This window comes from Haematobia irritans, chromosome 5 (genome assembly GCF_050003625.1).
Source record: "Haematobia irritans isolate KBUSLIRL chromosome 5, ASM5000362v1, whole genome shotgun sequence".
NCBI lineage: Eukaryota > Metazoa > Arthropoda > Insecta > Diptera > Muscidae > Haematobia > Haematobia irritans.
The window spans coordinates 157,294,429-157,318,792 of NC_134401.1; the positions used below are offsets into that span (position 1 = coordinate 157,294,429).

Sequence of the window (24,364 nt, forward strand, 5' to 3'; positions counted from 1 at the left end):
TCTACAGAAATAAAATTTTTACAAAATTTTCTATAGAAATAAAATTTGACAAAATTTTCTATAGAAATACAATTTTGACACAATTTTCTATAGAAATAAAATTTTGACACAATTTTCAACAGAAAGAAAATTTTGACAAAATTTTCTATATAAATACAATTTTGACACACTTTTCTATAGAAATAAATTTTTGACAAAAATTCCTATAGAAATAAAATTTTGACAACATTTTCTATAGAAATGAAATTTTGACCAAATTTTCTATAGAAATAAAATTTTGAGAAAATTTTCTATTGAAATAAAATGTTGACAAAGTTTTCTATAGAAATAAAATTTTGACAAAATTTTCTATACAAATAACATTTTGACAAAGTTTTCTATAGAAATACTTTTTTGACAAAATTTTCTATAGAAATAAAATTTTGGCACAATTTACTACAGAAAGAAAATTTTGACAAAATTTTCTATAGAAATAAAATTTTGATAAAATTTTCTGTAGAAGTAAAATTTTGAGAAAATTTTCTAAGGAAATAAAATGTTGACAAAACTTTCTATAGAAATAGAATTTTGTGAAAATTTTCCTATAGAAATAAAATTTTGACAAAATAATTCTTGTTTGGATTTTGTCCAATTTTTGGTAGATTAGTTTTGGCCTGAATAGTATAACTTTCTGAAAAAATCCAAAATTTTTATTGCAAAACACACATGGATTGCAACAATTGACGAGCTATGTTAACAGACTTGCTGAAGTTCTTACCTATTAAATAATTCGATATTGTAAGATGGTTTTTATTTTTCATAGAATAAAATTTGCACACATACAATAATTATATGAATTTTTTTCTTTGGGGATTTTTTTCATGGGGAAAAATATTTGAGTTGGGAATTTTTTGGGGAAATTATTTCGAAATTTTTGGGGATCTCTCTCAAAACAATCTGGCAACCGTGCTCCTAACTAGTCAACATTCAGTCACTAGAACAAGGGGGTGTAATGTATTGGTTCTCCCACCTTAAAGAAGAGAGAGAGATAATGTGAGAGTAACCTTATTATCAAAACACTATTAAAAGTACACATTCTAGTGATAAACATACTTGGTTCTCCTACATTAGAGAAGTGAGAGAGTGAGATTGAGAGAGTATCGTTATTATCAAAAGCTACTGAAACTGCATATTCTAGAGATAAACTTACATATACATATGTAAGGAAATTACTAATACTCCTAGGACTATTTCCTTTAATTGTACTGTTTTTACTGGATCTTTGTAATGCTAGATTTCCAAATATATTATAGTATATTCAGAAACAAATATTTCAACAAATATATCAATTTGTCAAATATTAAAATTATTGCAAACTAAGAATTAATTGATTGACTATTAAGAATATAAGTAATTTCATTTTTTTCTCATATATGTACATATGTATGTATGTGTGAAAGTGTGCGGTAAATTTTTAGCAACGTCATCCATTTTGTCTGTCACTTGACATACGACAAAGTCAAAATTCATTTTTATGTGAATTTTTAAAAATTACCAACTGACTAATGGAAAACCAACAAATGATGAATGGCAGCCATGTGAAACTATGGCTTTTAAGTCCGTCCTTCTACGGCTCTATACATTTGGCTGCCCCATCATTTGTCTCTTTACGATCAAGGTCATCGTGGTTAATGTCATAACAAAGTATAAAAAAAAACTATAGGGTAGACATCATATCTACTTAATTATCCATGTACTTTGGTACTTCTTTTTAATTCAATACTCACATCAGAGAGATCATCAAGTCGGTACCAAAAGGGTTGTGAAATCAATGAAGAAGTATATTAAATAAAATTATATGTAAAGTTTGCAGTTAAAGTTTCATTGACGCCTTCATAAAAAACAATAAAAAAAAACATTGCCGACAAAACGTTTATATGGTTTATAATTTTTAAATGCTCCCCAAGAAAAATAAATTAAATATATTTTATGTCTTTCGGCTGAATTAAAAAACTTTGGCATTCCAATATAAACATGGAGAGTTGAAATAACTCATACAAAAATTTTGAATAAATTTTAATATATTAATTGCTCATTAAAAACTATAGTCTTCATAAAATAAATATTGATTTTAATTGCTAAAATAAATTGCGGTAATTCAAAAGGAAATTTGTCGGAATAAATATTTTCGATAGTTTTTAGAGACTTGCTAAGACTTTGTAATACCACAGTGGTGAATTTTTCTCATTTTAAGGTAATGTGAGAGAGAATTGAGACTAAGGTAGTTTTAGTAGGTGGGATCAATTTTTATTACCATAGGGATTCTCCATATGACATCAGTTTACAATGGCAATAAAAAGAGAGTGCTTAACGGTTAACTGATCATTTTAGTAGATAATACTCCAAACATCTACCACACTCCTCTTATTACAAGCTTATCATTTACATCCCTACGAATGGCAATGCTTTCATTCTCTCTTCTTTTCCCAATGACTTTCAAACTCTCTAGGAAAGCATAATAAATGTTAAACACACACATAATCAAACTATAGTTTGACTTATTGTTATAACGTAGCAACAACAAAGTGTGAGACAGAAATTTTAAGAATTAAATTACGATAAAAAATACAAGAAAATTAAATTAAACAAAAATAAAAATAGAAGTGTATACATTTTTATTTATCATTTAAATTTGTGAGAATTTTATTATCAAAACACGAACGCTGATCCATTACAAATTCTAGTTTTGTTCAAAAATTCCTAAAACCCATCAAAAGTCGAATAAATTTCCATTTTAACTGGCAATTGTAAAAGATCTAGCACACGTTTTAAAAAGCGATTTTTAGAATTGCAAAAAATTCAATTTACTCTAGACTAATCAGGTAATGGTTTGCTATTTGAAATATGATTTAAAATTTAAATGTTTCATTTTTATTTTTAAAACTAGAAGAAAAAAATATAAAGTTTGTTATTCAATTTTTATTTGCATTGTTATTTTCTAAATCATTTAAATTGTAGTAAAAATGAGCGTTTGTCTTTGGTTTCCAACCATTTATTGCATAAGAACAGGTTTTGTTTTTTGCATGAAAGATACAAGCTGTTTATTTGTTCAATGAAGTTGACACAGAAAAACTTCAACATCGAAAATTGGCTAATTTCTGCTGAGTTGTATGAGAGTGAATTGCATTTCATTCTTCGGTTCACATGCATTTAAGACAAAAAAAAATATATACGGCCGTAAGTTCGGCCAGGCCGAATCTTATGTACCCTCCACCATGGATTGCGTGGAAACTTCTACGTAAGACTGTCAACCACAATCGAATTACTTGGATTGTGGTAATACTTAACATCGTCTTCTAAATTGTAAGTTAGTCCATACGTGGTATATATTGGACACAAAAGGTATATATAAGTAAGTCTACAAATAATTACGAACCGATGAAATTTGCTTCTCCAAAAGGCTCCGGAGTTCAAAACTAGAGACCAGTTTATATGGGGGCTATATATAATTATAGACCGATATGGATCAATTTTTGCATGGTTGTTAGAGACCATATAATAACACCACGTACCAAATTTCAACCGGATCGGATGAAATTTGCACCTCCAAGAGGATCCGGAGTTCAAATCTGGGGATCGGTTTATATGGGGGCTATATATAATTATGGACCGATATGAACCAATTTTTGCATGGTTGTTAAAGACCATGTACTAACACCATGTACCAAATTCCAGCCGGATCGGATGAAATTGGCTTCTCTTAGAGGCTCCGCAAGCTAAATCTGGGGATCGGTTTATATGGGGGCTACATATAATTATGGACCGATATCGACCAATTTTTGCATGGTTGTTAGAGACCATATACTAACACTATGTACAAAATTTCAGCCGGATCGGATGAAACTTGCTTCTCTTAGAGGCTCCGCAAGCCAAATCTGGGGATCGGTTTATATGGGGGCTATATATAATTATGAACCGATGTGGACCAATTCTTGCATGGTTGTTAGAGACCATATACTAACACCACGTACCAAATTTCAGCCAGATTGGATGAAATATGCTACTCTTAGAGGCTCCGCAAGCCAAATCTGGGGGTCCGTTTATATGGGGGCTATACGTAAAGGTGGACCGATATGGCCCATTTGCAATACCATCCGATGTGTTACAAACGGAATGACAAAGTTGATATACCCCCCATCCTATGATGGAGGGTATAAAAAAAAAATAAAACATTATAGATTATATTATATAAACAGTTTGAATTTGAATTTCGGATTTTTTGTTTTTGATAAGAAATTCTATCAGAAATTCATTTCTACAGGAAATTTTGTCAAAATTTCTTTTCTATAAGAAACTTTGTCAAAATTTCATTTCGATAGGAAATTTTGTCAAAATTTCTTTCTATAGGAAATTTTCTGAAAATTTCATTTTTATAGGAAATTTTGTCAAAATTACATTTCTACAGATAATTCGGTCAAAATTTTGTCAAAATTTCATTTCTATAGGAATATTTCTAAAAAATTATTTTTTTAAATGAAATTTTGTCAAAATTTAATTTTATAGGAAATTATATGAAAATTTCATTTCTATAAGAAATTTTCTCAAAATTTAATTTCTATAGGAAATTTTCTCAAAATTTTCTTACTATAGGACATTTTTTCAAAATTTTATTACTATAGAAAATTTCTATAGGAAATTGTCTAAAAATTTCATTTCTATATGAAAATTTGTCAAAGTTAATTTCTATAAAGAATTTTCTCAAAATTTAATTTCTGTTGAAACTTTTCTCAAAATTCAATTTTGTCAAAATTTCATTTCTTTAGGAAATTTTCTGAAAATTTCATTTCTATAAGAAATTTTCTCAAAATTTTATTTCTGTTGGAAATTTTTTCAAAATTTTATTGCTATAGGACATTTTTTTCAAAGTTTTATTACTATAGAAAATTTTCACAAAATTTTATTACTATAGGACATTTTTTTAAAATCTCATTTCCACAGGAAATTGTCTCACAATTTCATGTTTATATTTCTAAATGAAATTTTGTCAAAATTAAATTTTTATTGGAAATTTTCTGAAAATTTCATTTCTATAAGAAATTTTGTCAAAATTTAATTTTTATAGCAAATTTTCTAACAATTTCATTACTATAGGACATTTTTTCAAAATTTTATTACTATAGGATTTTTTTCAAAATTTCATTTGTATAGGAAATTGTCTCAAAATTTAATTTCTATAAGAAAATTTGCCAAAGTAAATTTCTATAGAGAATTTTCTCAAAATGTAATTTCTGTTAAAACTTTTTCTTAAAATTCAATTTTATCAAAATTTCATTTCTTTACAAAATTTCATTTCTTTAGAAAATTTTGTCAAAATTACATTTCTACAGAATTTTTTTTTTTTGAAAATTTAATTTCTATAGAAAATTTTGTTAAAATTTCATTTCTTTAGGAAATTTTATCAAAATTTCATTTCTATACGAAATTTTGTAAAAATTTCAATTATGTAGGAAATTTTTCTCAAAATTTAATTTATGTAGAAAATTTTATCAAAATTTAATTTTTATAATAATTTTCTGAAAGTTTCATATCTAAGGAAATTTTCTCAAAATTTAATTTGTATAGGAAATTTTCTCAAAATTGTATTACTATAGGAAATTTTTCCAAATTTAATTTTGTCAAAAATTTAATTTTTATGGGAAATTGTTTTAAAAATTTCTTGTCAATGGGAATTCAGGAAATTTTTCTGTAAATTTTATTTCTATAGGAAATTGTCAGAAAATTTTATTTCTATTGGAAATTTTCTTAAAATTTTATTTCTATAGGAAATTTTCTGAAAATTTTATTTCTATAAAAAATGTTCTCAAAATTTCATTTCAATAGAAAATTTTGTCAAAATTTAACTTCTATAGAGGATTTTTCTAAAAATTGCATTTCTAAAAGAAGTCTTGTCAAAATTTCATTTCTATAGGAAACATTTCCTTTTCGAAATTTCATTTTTATAGGAAATTTTTTGAAAATTTAATTTCTATAGGATATTTTGTCAAAGTTTAATTTCTATAGGAAATTTTCTCATAATTTAATTTCTATAGGAAATTTTCTCAAAATTTAATTTTTTTAGAAAATTTTGTTAAAATTTCATTTCTATAGGATATTTTTGTCCAGAATTTAATTTCTCTAGGAAAATTTGATTTCGACAGGAAATTTTGTCAAAATAATAGGAATTTTTTTTAATAATGCAAAAATATTAAATTTATGTTATTATATTAATATAAATATTAATATGACTTTGCTGTTATTTTTTTTTCAATATTTCTCGTGGACTTTACACCAATAAAACAACTTGTTTTCCAGTTTATTAATATAAAATAATTCAAGTTTAATTGGATTTCCGTATATATTCATTTCATTGGAATATTATTGCGCGTATTTGATGGTAATTAATGCTAAACTAACTTGTAATGTTAAAACCCTTGTTAATAATAACTACAATCTCATACATATCATATAACAAACTACTGGTTGTTCAACATTTCTGTCATATAAAACTGTGAACTGTCTTTGCTCAATGGTATAAGATTGCAATTTTGTAAAGAAATTACATTAGAAAAATTCTTGTGTAATTATTACTAACTATAAAAAATATATATTAACAATTACTACTAGGTACTTTCAATCTCTTGGTTAACTACTTAAGCTTTCCCATTAATATTTTAAAAGAGAATAAATCTTAGTTACTAATTTAACCACAATTTCTAATTTGTTTTCTTACAGAACTCATCGTATTTCCTAAGAAAACAGGTATGTCTGAATAGCACCACGCCACAAATTATCTATTCATTATAGAATAAAATAGTAGCAATTGCTTATTTCAATTATCTGAACGAAGATGACGGAATGAAATTCGAACAAAGTAATTGAAAATGTCAGTTTAGAACAAATCGCTGGCTGTAATCTCTGTCAATTTTTCTATTGATTGATGCATTATTAAAATTTCACTTGCCTTGAATTGTCTTGTAATTTAAAATGTAAGACAATCGTTTTTTAATACATTATAGATAATAAGGATAAATTAAATGTTATTGCATATTCTATGGTCTTTGTTTATTAAAAAAAAGTAATATACAAATAAAATTAAAATGTATGGACATTAATTTAATATGCCTCTTGAAATGAAATTTTTATCAATTAATATGCCTGTTGTTTTGTTTTCGCTGGATATATATTAAATTAATTTTAACTTTATAAATTATTTTTGATGCCAAATAGTATCTAAGTGTATACAATTAATTCCCTACAATGACATCCCCATGTTAAATTTTACAGTTAAATAAATGTTGGATAGTTTTAGTAGTAACTATTTAGGTGTACTTATTGTTAGAGTGTTAATTCGATAGTTAATATCTAGTCATTATAACAAGCAAAATGTATGTGTATGAGCGTTTCAAACTATTGAGTGTGAGAGAGATAGAGGGAGAAAGAGAGTCCCATATTATCAAAACACTGTTACAGAGGCCTTTTCTAATGATATACATATACACAGTTAACAGTTAACTAGTTGAATGTTAATTCGATAGTTAATGTTTATTTATTAGAATAATCAAAATGTATATGTGTATGAGCATTTCACCCATTTCCATATTAATTCTCCCAAATTATAAAGAGAGAGAGAAAGTCAGAGGGAAAAAGAGAGTCACATATTATCGAAAAAATTTTACAACAGTCTCTTCTAGTGATATACATATACACATATCATATGTTAACTATTGGAGTGTTAATTCCATAGTTAATATCTACACAGAAAAAAATATCACCAAAATATTTCCAATTAAAAAGTTAATTGAAGTTGAAAATTTTTTTAATTAATAAATTAATTGATACAATTAACTTTTTAATCATGATAGAAACATTATGTTAATTAAGTCAATGATTGAAAATTTTAAAAATTTTAATTAAAAAATTAATTGATACAATTAACTTTTTAATCAAATTCGGAAGACTAATTCAGTTAAAAAGTGCTGATTTTTTTTTTAATTAAAAATGTATTTCAAACAAACATTTGTTAATCCAAATAAAAACTCTAAGCCAATTCAGAAAGTAATTAAAAATAGTTACCTTTTTTAAAATAAATTAATTGAGTTTTGCAATCAACATCAATTAAATTTTTAATTGAATCAATTAAAAAATTAATTGAAATTTGCTAAAAAATCAATTAATTTTTTAATCAAGAATTTTTTCTATGCCCAATTAAAACTGTGATTGATACTATCATTTTCGTGATTGAAGACATTTCAATTAAAAAATTAATTGGATCAATTAATTTGGTGATTGAATCAGAAAAAATTTTTTTTGTGTGTAGTCATTAGAACAATAAATGTGTATATGTGTATGACAATTTCACCAATCTCCAGACAGAGGAAGACAGAGAGTCACATATTATAAAAAAAAAAACCTTTTTTAGTTGAGTGTTAATTCATTAGAACAATCGAAATGTATGAGGATTTTACTCATTTCCATATTAGTACTCCCAAATTATCGAGAGAGACAGAGGGGAAAAAGAGAGTCACATAGTTAAATAACGGTAGTCTTTTTTAGAGATATGTACATATACACATATCATATATAAATATGCATACAAGCACGGTTGCCATTAGAGCCAAACATAATCAAACAAAATTTGGAAAAATTTTACAAAAAACCTATAGAAATTTTTGTCATGATTTCTATAGAAAATTTTGTCAAAATTTTATTTGTATAGACAATTTAGTCAAAATTCGATTTCTATAAAAAAATTTGTCAATGTTTTATTTCTATTGAAATTTTTGTCAAGATTTTATTTTTATAGAAAATTTGCTCAAAATTTTATTTCCGCAGACAAATTTGTTAAAATTTTATTTCTATAGAAAATGTTGTCGAAATTTGATTACTATAGAAATTTTTGTCAAGATTTTATTTTTATAGAAAATTTGCTCAATATTTTATTTCCACAGGCAATTTGCTCAAAATTTTATTTCTATAGAAAATTTTATCAAAATTTTATTTCTATAGAAAATTTTTGTCAAGATTTTATTTCTATTAGAAAGTTTATTTTATTTCTATAGAAAATTTTCTCAAAATTTTAGTTATATAGAAAATTTTCTCAAAATTTTACTTATATAGAAAATTTTGTCAAAATTTTACTTATATAGAAAATTTTGTCAAAATTTTTTGTCTATAGAAAATTTTGTCAAAATTGTATTTCTATTAGAAATTTTTGTCAAGATTTTATTTCTATAGAAAATTTTGTCAAAATTTTGTTTCTATAGAAAATTTCGTCAAAATTTCATTTCTATAGAAAATTCTGTCAAAATTTTAATTCTATAGAAAATTTTGTCAAAATTTTATTTTTATAGAAAATTTTATTTGTATAGACAATTTAGTCAAAATTCGATTTCTATAGAAAAGTTAGTAAAATTTTATTTCTATAGAAAATTTTTGTCAAGATTTTATTTCAATTAGAAAATTTTTTTTTATTTCTATAGAAAATTTTCTCAAAATTTTACTTATATAGAAAATTTTGTCAAAATCTTTTGTGTATAGAAAATTTTGTCAAAATTGTATTTCTATTAGAAATCAAGATTTTATTTCTATAGAAAATTTTGTCAAAATTTTGTTTCTATACAAAATTTCGTCAAAGTTTCATTTCTATAGAAAATTCTGTAAAAATTTTATTTCTATAGAAAATTGTGTCGTGAAGCAATTCAACGAAAATTGCGAAATAATAGGACGGATGAATTAAAAATAATAAAAACAAAGAGATCTCAAGCTTGACAAAATAAAGAATTTTATATAAAGTCTTTTATTTTGTCAAAATTTTATTTCTATAGAAAATTTTGTTAAAATTTTATTTCTATAGAAAATTTTGTCAAAATTTTATTTCTATAAAAAATTTTTTCAAAATTTTATTTTTATAGAAAATTTTATAAAAATTTCATTTCTATAGAAAAGTTGCTCAAAATTTTATTTCTATAGAAAATTTTGTAAAAATTTTATTTCTATAGAAAATTTTGTCACAATTTTATTTCCATAGAAAATTTGGTAAAAATTGTATTTCTATTGAAAATTTTGTCAAAATTTTATTTCTATAGAAATTTTTTCAAGATTTTATTTATTTATTTTGTTTTATTTTTTTGTAAAAATTTTATTTCTAAATTTTGTCAAAATTTTATTTCTATAGAAAATTTTCTAACAATTTTATTTCTATAGAAAATTTTCTCAAAATTTTATTTCTATAGAAAATTTTGTAAAAATTTTATTTCTATAGAAAATTTTGTCAAAATTGTATTTCTATTAGATATTTTTGTCAAGATTTTATTTCTATAGAAAATTCTGTCAAAATTTTATTTTGATAGAAAATTTTGTCAAAATTTTATTTCTATAGAAAATTTTGTCAAAATTTTATTTTTATAGAAAATTTTCTCAAAATTTTATTTCTATAGAAAATTTTCTAAAAATTTTATTTCAATGAAAAATTTTCTCAAAATTTTATTTCAATGCAAAATTTTCTCAAAATTTTATTTCTATAGAAAATTTTGTAAAAATTGTATTTCTATTGAAAATTTTGTCAAAATTTTATTTCTATAGCAAATAGTGAAAAAATACTTTAAACTTTATTTAATTAAAAAACCAAAAATGAATTAAATTGTTATACATTAAACTTTAAAACTTGTTTTACTTTGGTTGTTTATTATTAAATGGGCTTTAAAAATGAAAATAAATTATATCGTTAAAAAATAAATTATATACACTTAAAAAAATAATTTTAATTTTACATTAAATATTTATAAATTTTAACGAAAACTCCCTCCATTTGTTTTACTAGTTTTTTTTTTTATTTAATGTTTATGGTTTTCTATAAATATAAATGGGTTTTAATTATTTCCAATTAAATTAAATTTTATTTATTGCCTTAAATATTTTTTTTTATTTTGTTTTTAACATTTAATGTGACTGCTCAGAGATCATTTATGCAAATGAAATAAATTTATATGCGAATTAAGATTTTTTTGCGATTGAGGATACAATCAAATCTCCCAAAAATTTAATTGATTTGATAACGAGATATTCAATGTTTTGACGTCAAGCTAAATTTTTTTATTTATTTTTATTTGGCTATAACAATCCTCAGAAGAAACATTGAAATAATAATAAATGTTCGTAAATTCTTTGACTTGCATAGCAATTGATTATTAAAAAGAGACATGTGTAGAAATTGGCCCTCAAATTGTTGACTATAAAAATCTCAAAATAAAGTTATTTTGTATTTTATTGTATACCTTCTTCTTTGAACAAGTTTGTTGTCATTTGACGTTGAAATTAATTACAATTACAAAAAACTTAGTTGAACTGTCACTAAGAGCTTCTAAGCTCTTAAATTTTGTTACCATATGACGATTATATGCCCTGACTTCTAATTGCTTATTTCTCTCTGCTTCTTCTTCATTTTCATTGTGGCTGTGTTTCAAACCACGGCCTTAGACAAAAAAAACACTATGAAATCTATTATGCCTGTTTTTGTGTGAGAGCGTGTGTATCACTCTTATTTGGCTGGTTATTATTGTATGATCGTCTTGTGAGAAGACTTTCGTAAGTTTTCGTGCGAATGTCAAATTATATTATATTTTGTTTTGTTTTTTTTTTTTGAATCGTTTAATACGAGTAATTGTACCGGTTTGTATAGTTTATGATCGCTTTTAACATGGCTTAATTTTGTATGGATTTGCATGGTCGATAGCAAATCACCTATGAGCACATATTTGTGTTGAACAAATTCTAGGCTAGACATTGTGAGAAACAAGGTGTTTGTCTATATTTTGAATTGACACAGTTATTAATTAGGTCGAAGCAAATACGAACCATTTTTCATAATTTGTTTGTATTAAAAAAAAAGATATAAACTAGGGCTTATAATCGGAATCAATAAATAAGAGAGAGATCTAAATAGGAGAGATTTAACCTACTAGGTTAGGTTAGTGGTTTGTGTAGTGATAGCCCGTTATTATAGGCTCACTTAGAAGGCGTTCGGAATCGACTAAATAAAGGACACAATTGACTATGTGACCTTTATTCCGAACGCCGCCATTTCACATTGCTGTGAAATGTCTACTACTTATGCTAGACAAGATTTCAAACACTGAGAAATGCCACCAGCATTACTAAGAGGGGATAAACCACCGCTGAAAAACTTGATTGGACCTTTGCACCATAATGGCTCCCCTGACTACTATGTGACCACAAATAAAGTCAATCTCCAGCACTCGATATTCTATGGACAATTTGTGGAATTACATTCATGTAAATTAATGCTACCGAAAAACAGAACAAAAACGTTTAACTTTTTTCATTAACCTTATCAAATATCAGTTTATAAGAAGTACCTTCAAAGTTTGAGAAAACTCTCTTATTTGGCCATATAACCCATTTGTTGTCATATAACCCATAGAGATAAATCAAGAGAATTTACCATCAGTCATAATATAATAGCAGTGCAACAATCATATCTCTATATAACATAAGTATTGCAACAGCAATTAATTTTTTCAATTCAATTTATATATATTCATCTTTATTTACCATTTGTTCAGACAATATTTACAGGGTTACGAGATTTTATATAATATATTCAACAGCAACAGCAATTAATAGAGAGCTTTAAGTTACAAAATTTCTAGTATTAACCCCTTTAGAGCAAATATCCCTGTAATTGGTCATTTTATTACGTCAACCCCCCATAGACCCCCCTAATCCACATATGCATTAAATACCATCCTTTGCAATTCTATCAAATGGCAATGGTTTCACTTACTCTCTTACTGTAAAGACTCTCAGAATTACTCTCAAGTTTATTCTCACATACATAATCAACCAAATGAGAGCCACCCAAACTAAAAAAAAACGATTTTCTCCACTATATAATTAAAACCCAATTTAAAAATTAATGCAATTCGTCACATCTACAGAAATTTTTCTTTAAATTGATACAAATTTTACATTGCAATATCCGATTTGTAACAAATCATGTAAACTCTTACATAGGAGCTCGCTAGAGAATTCAGCATATCAATGGTTCTGAAACTGTTTTCTACTTACCAGCATAGAAAATGCCAAGCATAAACACACACACACACACATAGCAAACCACGTAACAGCCACTCGAACTAACGCCTTAACGACAATATTTAAAAAAAGACCGATTTCCTCCTCTAAAGCTTTAATATAATTAAAAATTATAGCAATTCGCCACATCTACAGAAACTATCCTTTCGTTTGATACAAATTTTACCATGTAATATCCTTATAGGATATTATTTTATAGGAAGAATGAACTAACTCGTGCGAGGAGCCACCGTGGTGCAATGGTTAGCATGCCCGCCTTGCATACACAAGGTCGTGGGTTCGATTCCTGCTACGACCGAACACCAAAAAGTTTTTCATCGGTGGATTATCCCACCTCAGTAATGCTGGTGACATTTCTGAGGGTTTCAACAAGACGATCAGCTTCTCTAAGTGGTTTCACTGCAATGTGGAACGCCGTTCGGACTCGTCTATAAAAAGGAGGTCCCTTGTCATTGAGCTTAACATAGAATCGGGCAGCACTCAGTGATAGGAGAGAAGTTCACCAATGTGGTATCACAATGGACTGAATAGCCTAAGTGAGCCTGATACATCGGCTGCCACATAACCTAACCTAACCTAACTCGTGCGAAAATTTAACTCCGCATTTTGAGATATCCACAAAGCATTGTTAAAAGTAGGAAAATATAATGACCTGATGTAGGGATGCAAGATTTTGAAGAGGCAAAAAGAGCACATTCAGCTTATAAAAAGAGCACATACGAAAAAAAGAGCACACTTTTTCAAATAAAATAAAAACATTTAATACTACGTTCGCACTAGACACGAAAACATCGTAAATGAGGATTTTGGCCGTAATCCTCTAGATCTCAGTAGATTTACAATAGGCAAATATCAGCTGGCTCGTAGAGGATTGCAACAACATCACATACGCGTTGGTGTTTGTATTGATATGTTATATTTACAAACAGCTGTTGAATCCTCAAATCTACGAAATTTCGTTATTTTGCCCGTGCGAACACTTGAGATTTGTAAAGAAATTTTGGTTCTAAATAGCGAGATTTCGTGTCTAGTATAATTCCAATTTATTGAAATATAATTCATTTAAACATAAGAAAAAGGTTCATAACATAAACATAAAATAAACAACTTTCAACTCAAGCTAATTTTCTTACAATACTTTTCCAGTTATTTTTTGGTGTTTTGTGAAAAATGTTATTGAAAAAAGTTTGTTTACGTTTAGAACAGAGTTCAAAGTGAAGAAGCAACATCGACGTGCTCTTTTTTGACTCTGATATATAAAGTAAAACACTATTTAATTAGAAAATAACGGCGTAGGGAAATCTCGTAGTGTGACATTTACGTATGTTCAGTTTACTTTTACCATTTATTGAAACGTGTTGGTGTAATATTTGTTATGATGCATAAAAAGATCACAAACAGAGTACTTAACTAAAAATAGAGCACTTTTGCGTGCTCTTTTAGCCTATCTTGTTTTAAGAGCACATTTTGTAAAAAAAGAGCACATGTGCTCTTTAAAAGAGCACGTCTGGCATTCCTAACCTGGTGTAATTTTAAATTCACTAAATTACACCCTCTCATAGAATTCATTCTTAATAGTTTTGGTAATCATACGAAAATATTCTTTTTTTTAGTTCATATTGAACTTATATGTACGTACGGTCATGTGTACTTTATACCCACGCTGAGTTCATAAAATGATCGGGAAAAAGAAAAATTTAATTAGGCTGTGGAAAAAACGAATTATTTTTTTTTTGCAATGAAAATATGTTGAAATTAGCCTTAGTTTAACTAGGGATTTTTTTTTTTGGTGTATGACATTAGTATTGCGAAACTAATTAGTGGAGAGCTTTAAATTACAAAATTTGTAGCATTAGCCCCTTTAGGAAAAATATCCGCCTAAATGGTAATTTTATCACGTAAGCCATATAAACCCCCTCTAGACTCCCCCCATTACAATATGCATAAAATCCCATCCTTTGCAATTCTATCAGTGACGTTGCGTCCACTTACTCTCTTGCTAAAAAGACTCTCCCAAGTACTCTCAAATTTGTTTCTCCATGCCAGCATAGCAAAAACCAAACATAAACACACACATTATGAACCAAACAACAGCCACCCAAGCTAGTGCAACAAGGACAATATTTATAACAAAAAACAACAGATTTTCTCCTCTAAAACTTAAGAATTAAAGTAATTCGCCACATCTACAAAAAATTTATTTTCATTTGATAAAAATTTTATCAAGCTTTATCCACTTGTGCAACCTCAATATTTTCTAACAAATCAGGCCTGTACTTACACAAGAGCTTGTAAGAGTATGAAGCTTTTCTATGGCTCCCAATATTTTTTCTCCATGCAAAAGCCAAACATAAGCACACACATAACCCATCAAAAAGTTGTCTCTCAAACTAAAGCAATAACGACAATATTTAAAAAAGACCGATTTTCTTCTCTAATACTCTAATAAACTAAAGCAATTCGTCACATCTACAGAAAATTTCCTTTTATTCGATAAAAATGTTACCAAGCAATATCCTCTTGTGCAACCTAAAGATTTTCTAGCAAATCAGGTCTACATATACTAACATAGCAGTCTGGAAGAGAATGAAGCTTATCAATGACTCTCAAACTGTTACAGCATAACAAAATTACAGCATAACAAAAGCGCCAAACATAAGCACACACATAATAAACCAAACAACAATCACTCAAACCAACGTAACAATGACAATATTTTAAAATAATGATTTGCTCTTCTAAAAACGAATCAAATTAGAAAAATAAAGTACTTCGCCACATCTACATAAAAACTGTGGACGTTGAAATGGTATGAAACAGTGAAGTCGATCAAATTCTATAGAAGGCGGTTGAGCCGCTAGAATTTAGTTTGTGGAGAGCTGTAGATTGTGGATACCATAAAATGGATGTTGAAACATTTTAAGATTTTTTGTACAACTAATCGTAAAAGTTCAAGAGGTTCTTAAATACAAATCTAAAACGTCGATTAATTAAAACCCTGGCGATTTTGTTTTTTTACAAAAATGTCCATTAGTTGAAAAATCATTTTATAACCCTAGATCAATATTAGTATCACCTGATTATATATTTAAGTGACTAATACCACAAATTCTTTCTTAATGCAAGTCCACCTGTTTGATTTATATCCGTTCGATCCCTTTATGACAAGGAAATGTTATTGATTTGTTAATGGCTCATTGCCTTTTAATTGCACTTTCAAATGTATAAATTAATTTCCATAAAAAATCTAGGACGCATAAACAAATGCTAATTTCCAATTTTTGCTTTGTTTTATAGAAAGTAGTCAATGATTTTGTAGTTAAAGAAATCGTTAAAAGGAAGTCAATTAGGGCATTGCGCAATAGAAAAAAAAACTAAAATAAATTTAACCCAGTGCCAAAGAAGAAAGAAATGACCAATAAATCTGCAGTGAAATGTGCCCGCACACAGTTAGTCATCCGATTCCAAACAAAAAAAAAACAAAAACCATTCAAGCGCTTATAATTGACAATACAACATAATGGTAATTTGAATGGAGATGATGAGGAAATCTGTGGAGGAAGTGAACACAGCAGTTACCTATGACGAGAGTGGCTCGTTTTTTGGGTGTTAGCTTATAATTTCTGTTTTTCTGGGTGTAATTTGGGGGCAGTTAATGCAGGTTTTGTTTTTTAATGTAAGGCATGCCAACAGGGTGTGTGGGGTAAAATCATTTGCGATTTCATTTGAATTTGCACAAAAAAAAAAAAAACAATTTGTATTTAATTTCTCGAGGTTTTTTTTTTGCATTTATTTTTTTTTTTTCTTGTACCCTAATGAGTTGATAAATCATCAACTAAATATATAGCCAATGTAGGGAAACAACTCTCAAATTACTTTATTTTTTATTTAAAATATTCCAATTCGAGCTTTGATTCATTTGAAAAAAATTTTAATTCAAACCTTTTTTATATTTTTGACCATTGCCAGTAGTCCTCAAATATTTGGAATGTTTTATTTTATTGCCATATATGTACGTAAACAAAGCTGAAAGCGAGTAAATAAATAAATAAAATGGGAAAAATTTGCAATGTTTTGTATATGGACATATACATTATTGCACATGAATATAAGATGGGGTCGATACTTATATGTATTCCTAAAAGAATGGAAAATTTTGACAAAATTTTCTGTGGAAATATAATTTTGATAAAATTTTCTATAGAAAAAAAATGGACTAAATTTTCTATAGAAATAAAATTTTGAAAAAAACATTTCTTAGGAATAAAATCTTAGAAAAATTTTGTACAATCTATAATTTGGCAAAATTTTCTATAGAAAAAAAATTTTGACAAAATTTTCAATAGAAATAAAATTTTAACAAAATTTTCTATACTCGTAGAATAAAAATTTTGACATAATATTTCCATAGAAATAAGATTTTAACAAAATTTTCTATAGAAATAAAATTTTGAAAAAAATTTTCTATAGCAATAAAATGTTGACAACATTTTTTAACGAACTAAAATGCTGACAAAGTTTTGTAAGGAAATAAAATATTGACAAAATTTGCTATAGAAATAAAATTTTGACAACATTTTTTAATGAAGTAAAATTTTGACAAAATTTTTTAAAGAAATAAAACGTTCACAAGTTTTTTAAAGAAATAAAATTTTGACAAAATTTTCTGTAGAAATGGAAGTTTGACAAAATTTTCTATAGAAATAAAATTTTGAAAAAATTATCTATAGGAAAAAAATTTTACAAACTTTTCTATAGAAATAATATGTTGACAAAGTTTTCTATAGAAATAAAATTTTGACAAAATTTTCTATAGAAATAAAATGTTGAAAAATTTTTTCATACAATTATAATTTTGAAAAAAAAAAATATAAAAAAATTGACAAAATTTTCTATAGAAATAAAATGTTCACAAAACTTTCTATGGAATAAAAATTATGACATAATATTTTCATAGATATAAAATTTTAACAATATTTTCTATAGAAATAAAATTTTTGACAAAATTTTTTTATAGAAATAAAATTTTGACAAAATTATCTATAAGAAAAAAAATTTTACAAACTTTTTTATAGAAATAATATGTTGACAAAGTTTTCTATAGGAATAAAATTTTGACAAAATTTTCTATAGAAATAAAATTTTGACAAAATTATCTATAGGAAAAAAAAAATTTACAAACTTTTCTATAGAAATAATATTTTGACAAAGTTTTCTATAGAATTAAATTTTGAAAAACTTTTTTATACAATTACAATTTTGAAAAAAAAATTTATAAAAAAAAAATGATAAAATTCTCTATAGAAATAAAATGTTCACAAAATTTTCTATAGAATAAAAATTATGACATAATATTTTCATAGATATAAATTTTAACAATATTTTCTATAGAAATAAAATTTTGACAAAATTTTTTTAAAGAAATAAAATTTTGACAAAATTGGCTATAGAAATAAAGTTTTTACAAAATTTTTTTATAGAAATAAAATTTTGACAAAATTATCTATAGGAAAAAAATTTTACAAACTTTTCTATAGAAGTAATATTTTGACAGAGTTTTCTATAGAAATAAAATTTTGACAAACTTTTTAAAGAAATAAAATTTTTACAAATATTTTCTTTGAAGAAATAAAATTTTGATCAAATTTTCGTCAGAACTAAAATTTTAATAACAATTTCTATAGAAATAAAATATTGACAAAATTTTCTATAGAAATAAAATTTTGACACAATTTTCTATGGAAATAAAGTTCAGACAATTTTTTTTACAGGAATGAACTATTTCCATAGAAATAAAATTTTGACAAAATTTTCTATAGAAGCAAAAATTTTGACAAAATTTTCAATAGAAATAAAATTTTGACAAAATACTTTAAAGAAATAAAATTTTGATAAAAGTATTCTCTTGAAATCAAAATTTTCTATAGAAATAAATTTTTAACAAAATGTTTTATAGAAATCAAATTTTTACAATATTTTCTATAGAAATAAAATTTTATCAAGATGTTCTATAGAAATCAAATTTTGACAAAATTGTCTATAGAAATAAAATTTTCAATAAAAGGAAAATTTTAACAAAATTTTCAATAAAAGGAAAATTTTAACAAAATTTTCTGTAGAAATCAAATTTTGACAAAATTTTCTATAGAAATAAAATTTTCAATAAAAGGAAAATTTTAGCAAAATTTTCTATAGAAATAAAATTTTGACAAAATTTTCTTTAGAAATAAAATTTTGACAAAACTTTCTATAGAAATGACATTTTGACAAATTTTTTTCTATAGAAATGAAATTTTGACAAAATTTTCTATGGAAATAAAATTTTGACAAAATTTGCTATAGAAGAAATACAATTTTGACGAAATTTTCTACAGATATAAAATTTTGACGAAATTTTCTATAGAAATAAAATTTTCAATAAAAGGAAAATTTTAGCAAAATTTTCTATAGAAATAAAATTTTGACAAAATTTTCTTTAGAAATAAAATTTTGACAAAACTTTCTATAGAAATAACATTTTGACAAAATTTTCTATAGAAATGAAATTTTGACAAAATTTTCTATAGAAATGAAATTTTGACAAAATTTTCTATAGAAATGAAATTTTGACAAAATTTTCTATAGAAATAAAATTTTGACAAAATTTTCTACAGATGTAAAATTTTGACGAAATTTTCTATAGAAATAAAATTTTGGCAACATGTTCTATAGAAATAAAATTTTGACAAAATTTTCCATTAAAATAAAATTTTGACAAAATTTTGAGATTTTTACAAAAATTTTTTTGAAGAAATAAAATTTTGATAAAATTTTCTTCAGAAATAAAATTTTGATAAATTTTTCGTCAGAAATAAAATTTTTACCAAATTTTCTATAGAAATAAAATATTGACAAAATTTTCTATAGAAATAAAATTTTGACAAAATTTTCTATGGAAATAAAGTTTAGACAAATTTTTTTTAAAGGAATAAAATATTTCCATAGAAATAAAGTTTTGACAAAATTTGCTATAGGAGCAAAAATTTTGACAAAATTTTCTATAGAAATAACATTTTTACAGAATATTTTAAAGAAATAAAATTTTGTTTTGTTATTGTTGGTTTTGTTCTTTAAGCATTGTTGTTGTTTTTTGATTTCAGCTTAAAACCATGCATTGACTAAACTACAAGTGTAGCTTAACCAACAGAGGAAAAGAATGGTTGTCAAATTTATTTGGGCAAAGCCCTATAGACTGCAAGATGGTTGGATGGACGCACGTTTCGGAATTACAACATTCCTCATCAGCATCCTCTACTTGCAGAAAAACTATCAACCAATTATCAGAATAAATTCAGGCAGTTCATTAAACCCAACGATAAACCACACTTGAACCTTCCGAAAAAAGGTTTTACATTGATAGCCGGCTTTTGCCGAAATAAATTCGTACAAACATCTCTCTTTTCCTTTGCCACCGTCAAATCATCGATTTGAATGAAGTTGGCTGGGCTTTATTTTGAGCGTGCTTCCTCTTCTTTCTTTCATTCGTTTTGCTGATGAGGAATGTGGTAATTCCGAAACGTGCGTCCATCCAACCATCTTGCAGTCTATAGGGCTTTGCCCAAATAAATTTGACAAACATTCTTTTCCTTTGTTGGTTAAGCTACACAATACAATTTTGACATAACTTCTTTAGAAAAAAATTTGACAAAATTTTCTATAGAAATAAAATTTTGACAAAACTTTCTATAAAAATAAAATTTTGACAAAATTTTCTATAGAAATACAATTTTGACAAAATTTTCCATTAAAATAAAATTTTGACAAATTTTGAAATAATATTTACAAATTATGAATTATCGACCCACTCTAACACATATTGGTATGCTATAGCTAAAAAACATATACACATAGATATGTGTATGGGGAGGGATATATGATCAGGTGGAAGTTATTTCTTTTTGAATGATTCTCAATCAACGGAAAAAGCACGCACGACTTATGCCATAAACCTAAAGAAAATATACCGCCAGCAACCAACCTATCATTGTTGTAATGCAGACCACAATTCACAATTGTTCCAAAAGCCAGGCATGCCAGCCGCTGAGCAAAATTCCAATTTCCATGTGTTATGCCATGTGCCATGCAATACTAGTGCTAAGCTCTGTGGTGCACCAAGTGATCGGCAGAGGGTGATACCGGTGCTTTGGCTAACTAAGATTGTTGACTGGATGGCGTCGGGGTGTTTTGCTGGATAGTCGGAAATCTTTAAAAAACAAAAAAGCGATTTCTGGTTTCTTAAGAAAAAATCAAAAAAAAAAAAAAACAACCACATTTGTGGAGATCGAATATTGTTGTTTACATTCAGGTTATGAAGGGGGTTTAGCAGGCTTAATAAATTCGTAGATTTTATTAGGCAATATTTAGAGCTTTAAGTTTTACGTTTCAACGAAAGAAACCAAAAAAACAAAAAGAAGGTGGATTTCAGTCTAGCTGGCAGAGGCAGCTAGTAAAACTGGTTTCCTTTTATTAATGACGGAAAATAGATTCGCTTTTTTTTGGACCAGAATTCTTTTTCGCAGGTTCTTAAGACAGGTTTCCGCATTGCCATATAGTGGAGGAGATGAAGTTGTGATGGTGAAGAAAACCTTCCTTTGTTTTGATGCCAAGAAAAAAACAAAAATAATGAGAATTGAAAACTCAAAACACTTCCTTAGCCCATGTATATTTGGAAAAGGCAATTTACATAATGATCTGCAAAAGCCACAAAAACTCCAAGCTTCAGAACCAGCTCATTAATTAGATCGATAGCCACGGGTATTGAGCTTAACCACTCAAGGTGATTTGTGTCAATTCTGATTATTTTTGATTTTGTTTGCTAGACCGACCGACCCCATGAAATATCATTAATTTCACGTTTGATCAACATTTGCTTCGTCTTCACCATAAGCCCATAAACCGAAAGAGGGTGATGACTTGAATGATTGACTCCGGTGACTATTCAATGTTAATGAAGGTTATTAGAAACTCTCAAGATGTTGGAAGTTTAGAATAAGCAAAAACATCAAATGAAAAAATAACGATGATGTTAATTATATTGTAAAATTGTTATAATTAAAATGAAATGTTTATTCATGGGTTTAGGATTTATAAAAAAAATAATAAAAAGCAGTAAAAAATATGTCCAAATCAAAGTTAGACAGTTAAGGTTTTCTGTTTTTGAAAATGCAAATCATTCATAATTTTTGTATCAATTTTTTTGTTTGAATTATTAAAATATTCCAGTCATGTGTGAAAAAAACAAACTAAATATTTATTATAGAGTTGATTTAGAAAAAATATTGGTTATAGAGGTTATTTATAAAATGTTTAATGTTTATTATAGTACACATTCAAATTCAATCTTACTGACCTTTTCTTTTCCATTTCAAAGACTTGTATTGATAATACCCTACATCATAGGGGTATGTTAAGTTTGCCATGTTCTACATACTGTAAAGTATCTGCAATACTTGGATCCTTCATCCTAATTAAATTGTGAGAGAGATATTTCTTCACATCACTATTTAATTAACAGTTAAGGGATTTTAACTGTTACTGTTAATGAGTGAAAGAGAATTTGTGTTGTTGGTTGAGTTTCTCCGCTATTCACCATTAGCGGTGCTTTTTTGTTGGTATTAGTAAGGATTAGTACCATGGTTGCAACCACGGTTGTCACTGGAGTCAAATATAATCTACTAATATTTGGAGAAAATATTACCAAAAAACTCTCAAATAAAAACATTTATCTGAAAATTTCAATAGAAACGTTTGTAATTTTTTTCTATAGAATTTTTTGTCAAAACTTTGTTTCTACACAAGTTTTTTTAAATGTTATCAAAATTTTATTTCTACGGAAAATTTTGTCAAATATTTTATTTCTACGGAAAATTTTGTCAAAATTTTATTTCTACGAAAATTTTGTCAAAATTGAACAAATTTGAGGGAATAAAGTGTGGAACTCTGCTGACCAAGGTGCGGGACACAGACAGTGTTAGTTTTCGGAACAATTATTTTATTTGGGTTGTTGCTCACCTTAGAAGATTACAATTGAAAATGAAAAAAATTCATTATTCTTACTTAATATTAAAGTTCATTTCATCTTTTTACTTATACCCTATTCATCTATGAACTACACATGGTTTTTACAACTTGAGAAGAAAATTTAATTCATTTTTTTTACTTAATTCACAATAGTTTAACTGCAAAATTAATTCAAATTTCAAATGCGAGAATTCATAGTACAGAAATGATAATGGGAAATTTGTCTAAACAAGACAACAGTTTTGTTAAAATTTTATTTATATAGAAAATTTCATCAAATTTTTATTTCTATAGAAAATTTTGTCAACATTTTATTTCTATAGAAAAATTCGTCAAAATTTTATTTCTACAGAAAATTTTGTCAAAATTTTATTTCTATAGAAAATTTTGTCAAAATTTTATTTCTATAGAAAATTTTGTCAAAATTTCATTTCCACATAAAATTTTATCAAAATTTTATTTCCACATAAAATTTTATCAAAATTTTATTTTTATCGAAATTTTTTGTCAATTTTTTATATCTAAGACAATTTTGTCAAAATTTTATTTCTTTATAACATTTTGTCAAAATTTTATTTGTACGAAAATTTTGTCAAAATTTTATTTCTATAGAAAAGTTTGTCAAAATTTTCTTTCTTTAGAATATTTTGTCAAAATTTTCTTTCTTTAGAAAATTGTGTCAAAGTTTTATTTTGCAAAGTTTGTATTTCTATAGAAAATTTTGTTAAAATTTTATTTCTATAGAATTTTTTTGTAAAATTTTTATTTCTAAGACAATTTTGTCAAAATTTTATTTCTACAGAATTTTTTGTCAAAATTTTATTTCTGTAGAAAATTTAGTCAAAATTTTATTTCTATAGAAAATGTTGTCAAAATTTTATTTCTATAGAAAATTGTATCAAAATTTTATTTCTATTGAAAATTTTGTCAAAATTTTATTTCTATAAACAACTTTGTCAAAATTTTATTTCTAAGAAAATTTTATCAAACTTTGATTTCTATAGAAAATTTTGTCAAAATTTTCTTTCTTTAGAAAATTGTGTCAAAGTTTTATTTTGCAAAGATTGTATTTCTATAGAAAATTTTCCTAAAATATATTTTCTTTAGAAAAATTTAGCCAAAATGTTATTTCTATAGAAAATGTTATTAAAATTTTATTTCTATAAAAAATGTT

The 24,364-nt window shown here is 25.8% G+C and overlaps 1 protein-coding gene across 1 annotated transcript in view; it reads left to right on the forward strand.

Moving 5' to 3' along the window:
- Nucleotides 1-24,364, forward strand: part of emp (epithelial membrane protein) — a 94,328-nt gene that overhangs the window by 32,884 nt on the left and 37,080 nt on the right. The window contains exon 2 of the mRNA XM_075308930.1: nucleotides 6,751-6,777. The gene's annotated coding sequence lies outside the window, so the exon portion shown is untranslated. The remainder of the gene's footprint in view (nucleotides 1-6,750; nucleotides 6,778-24,364) is intronic.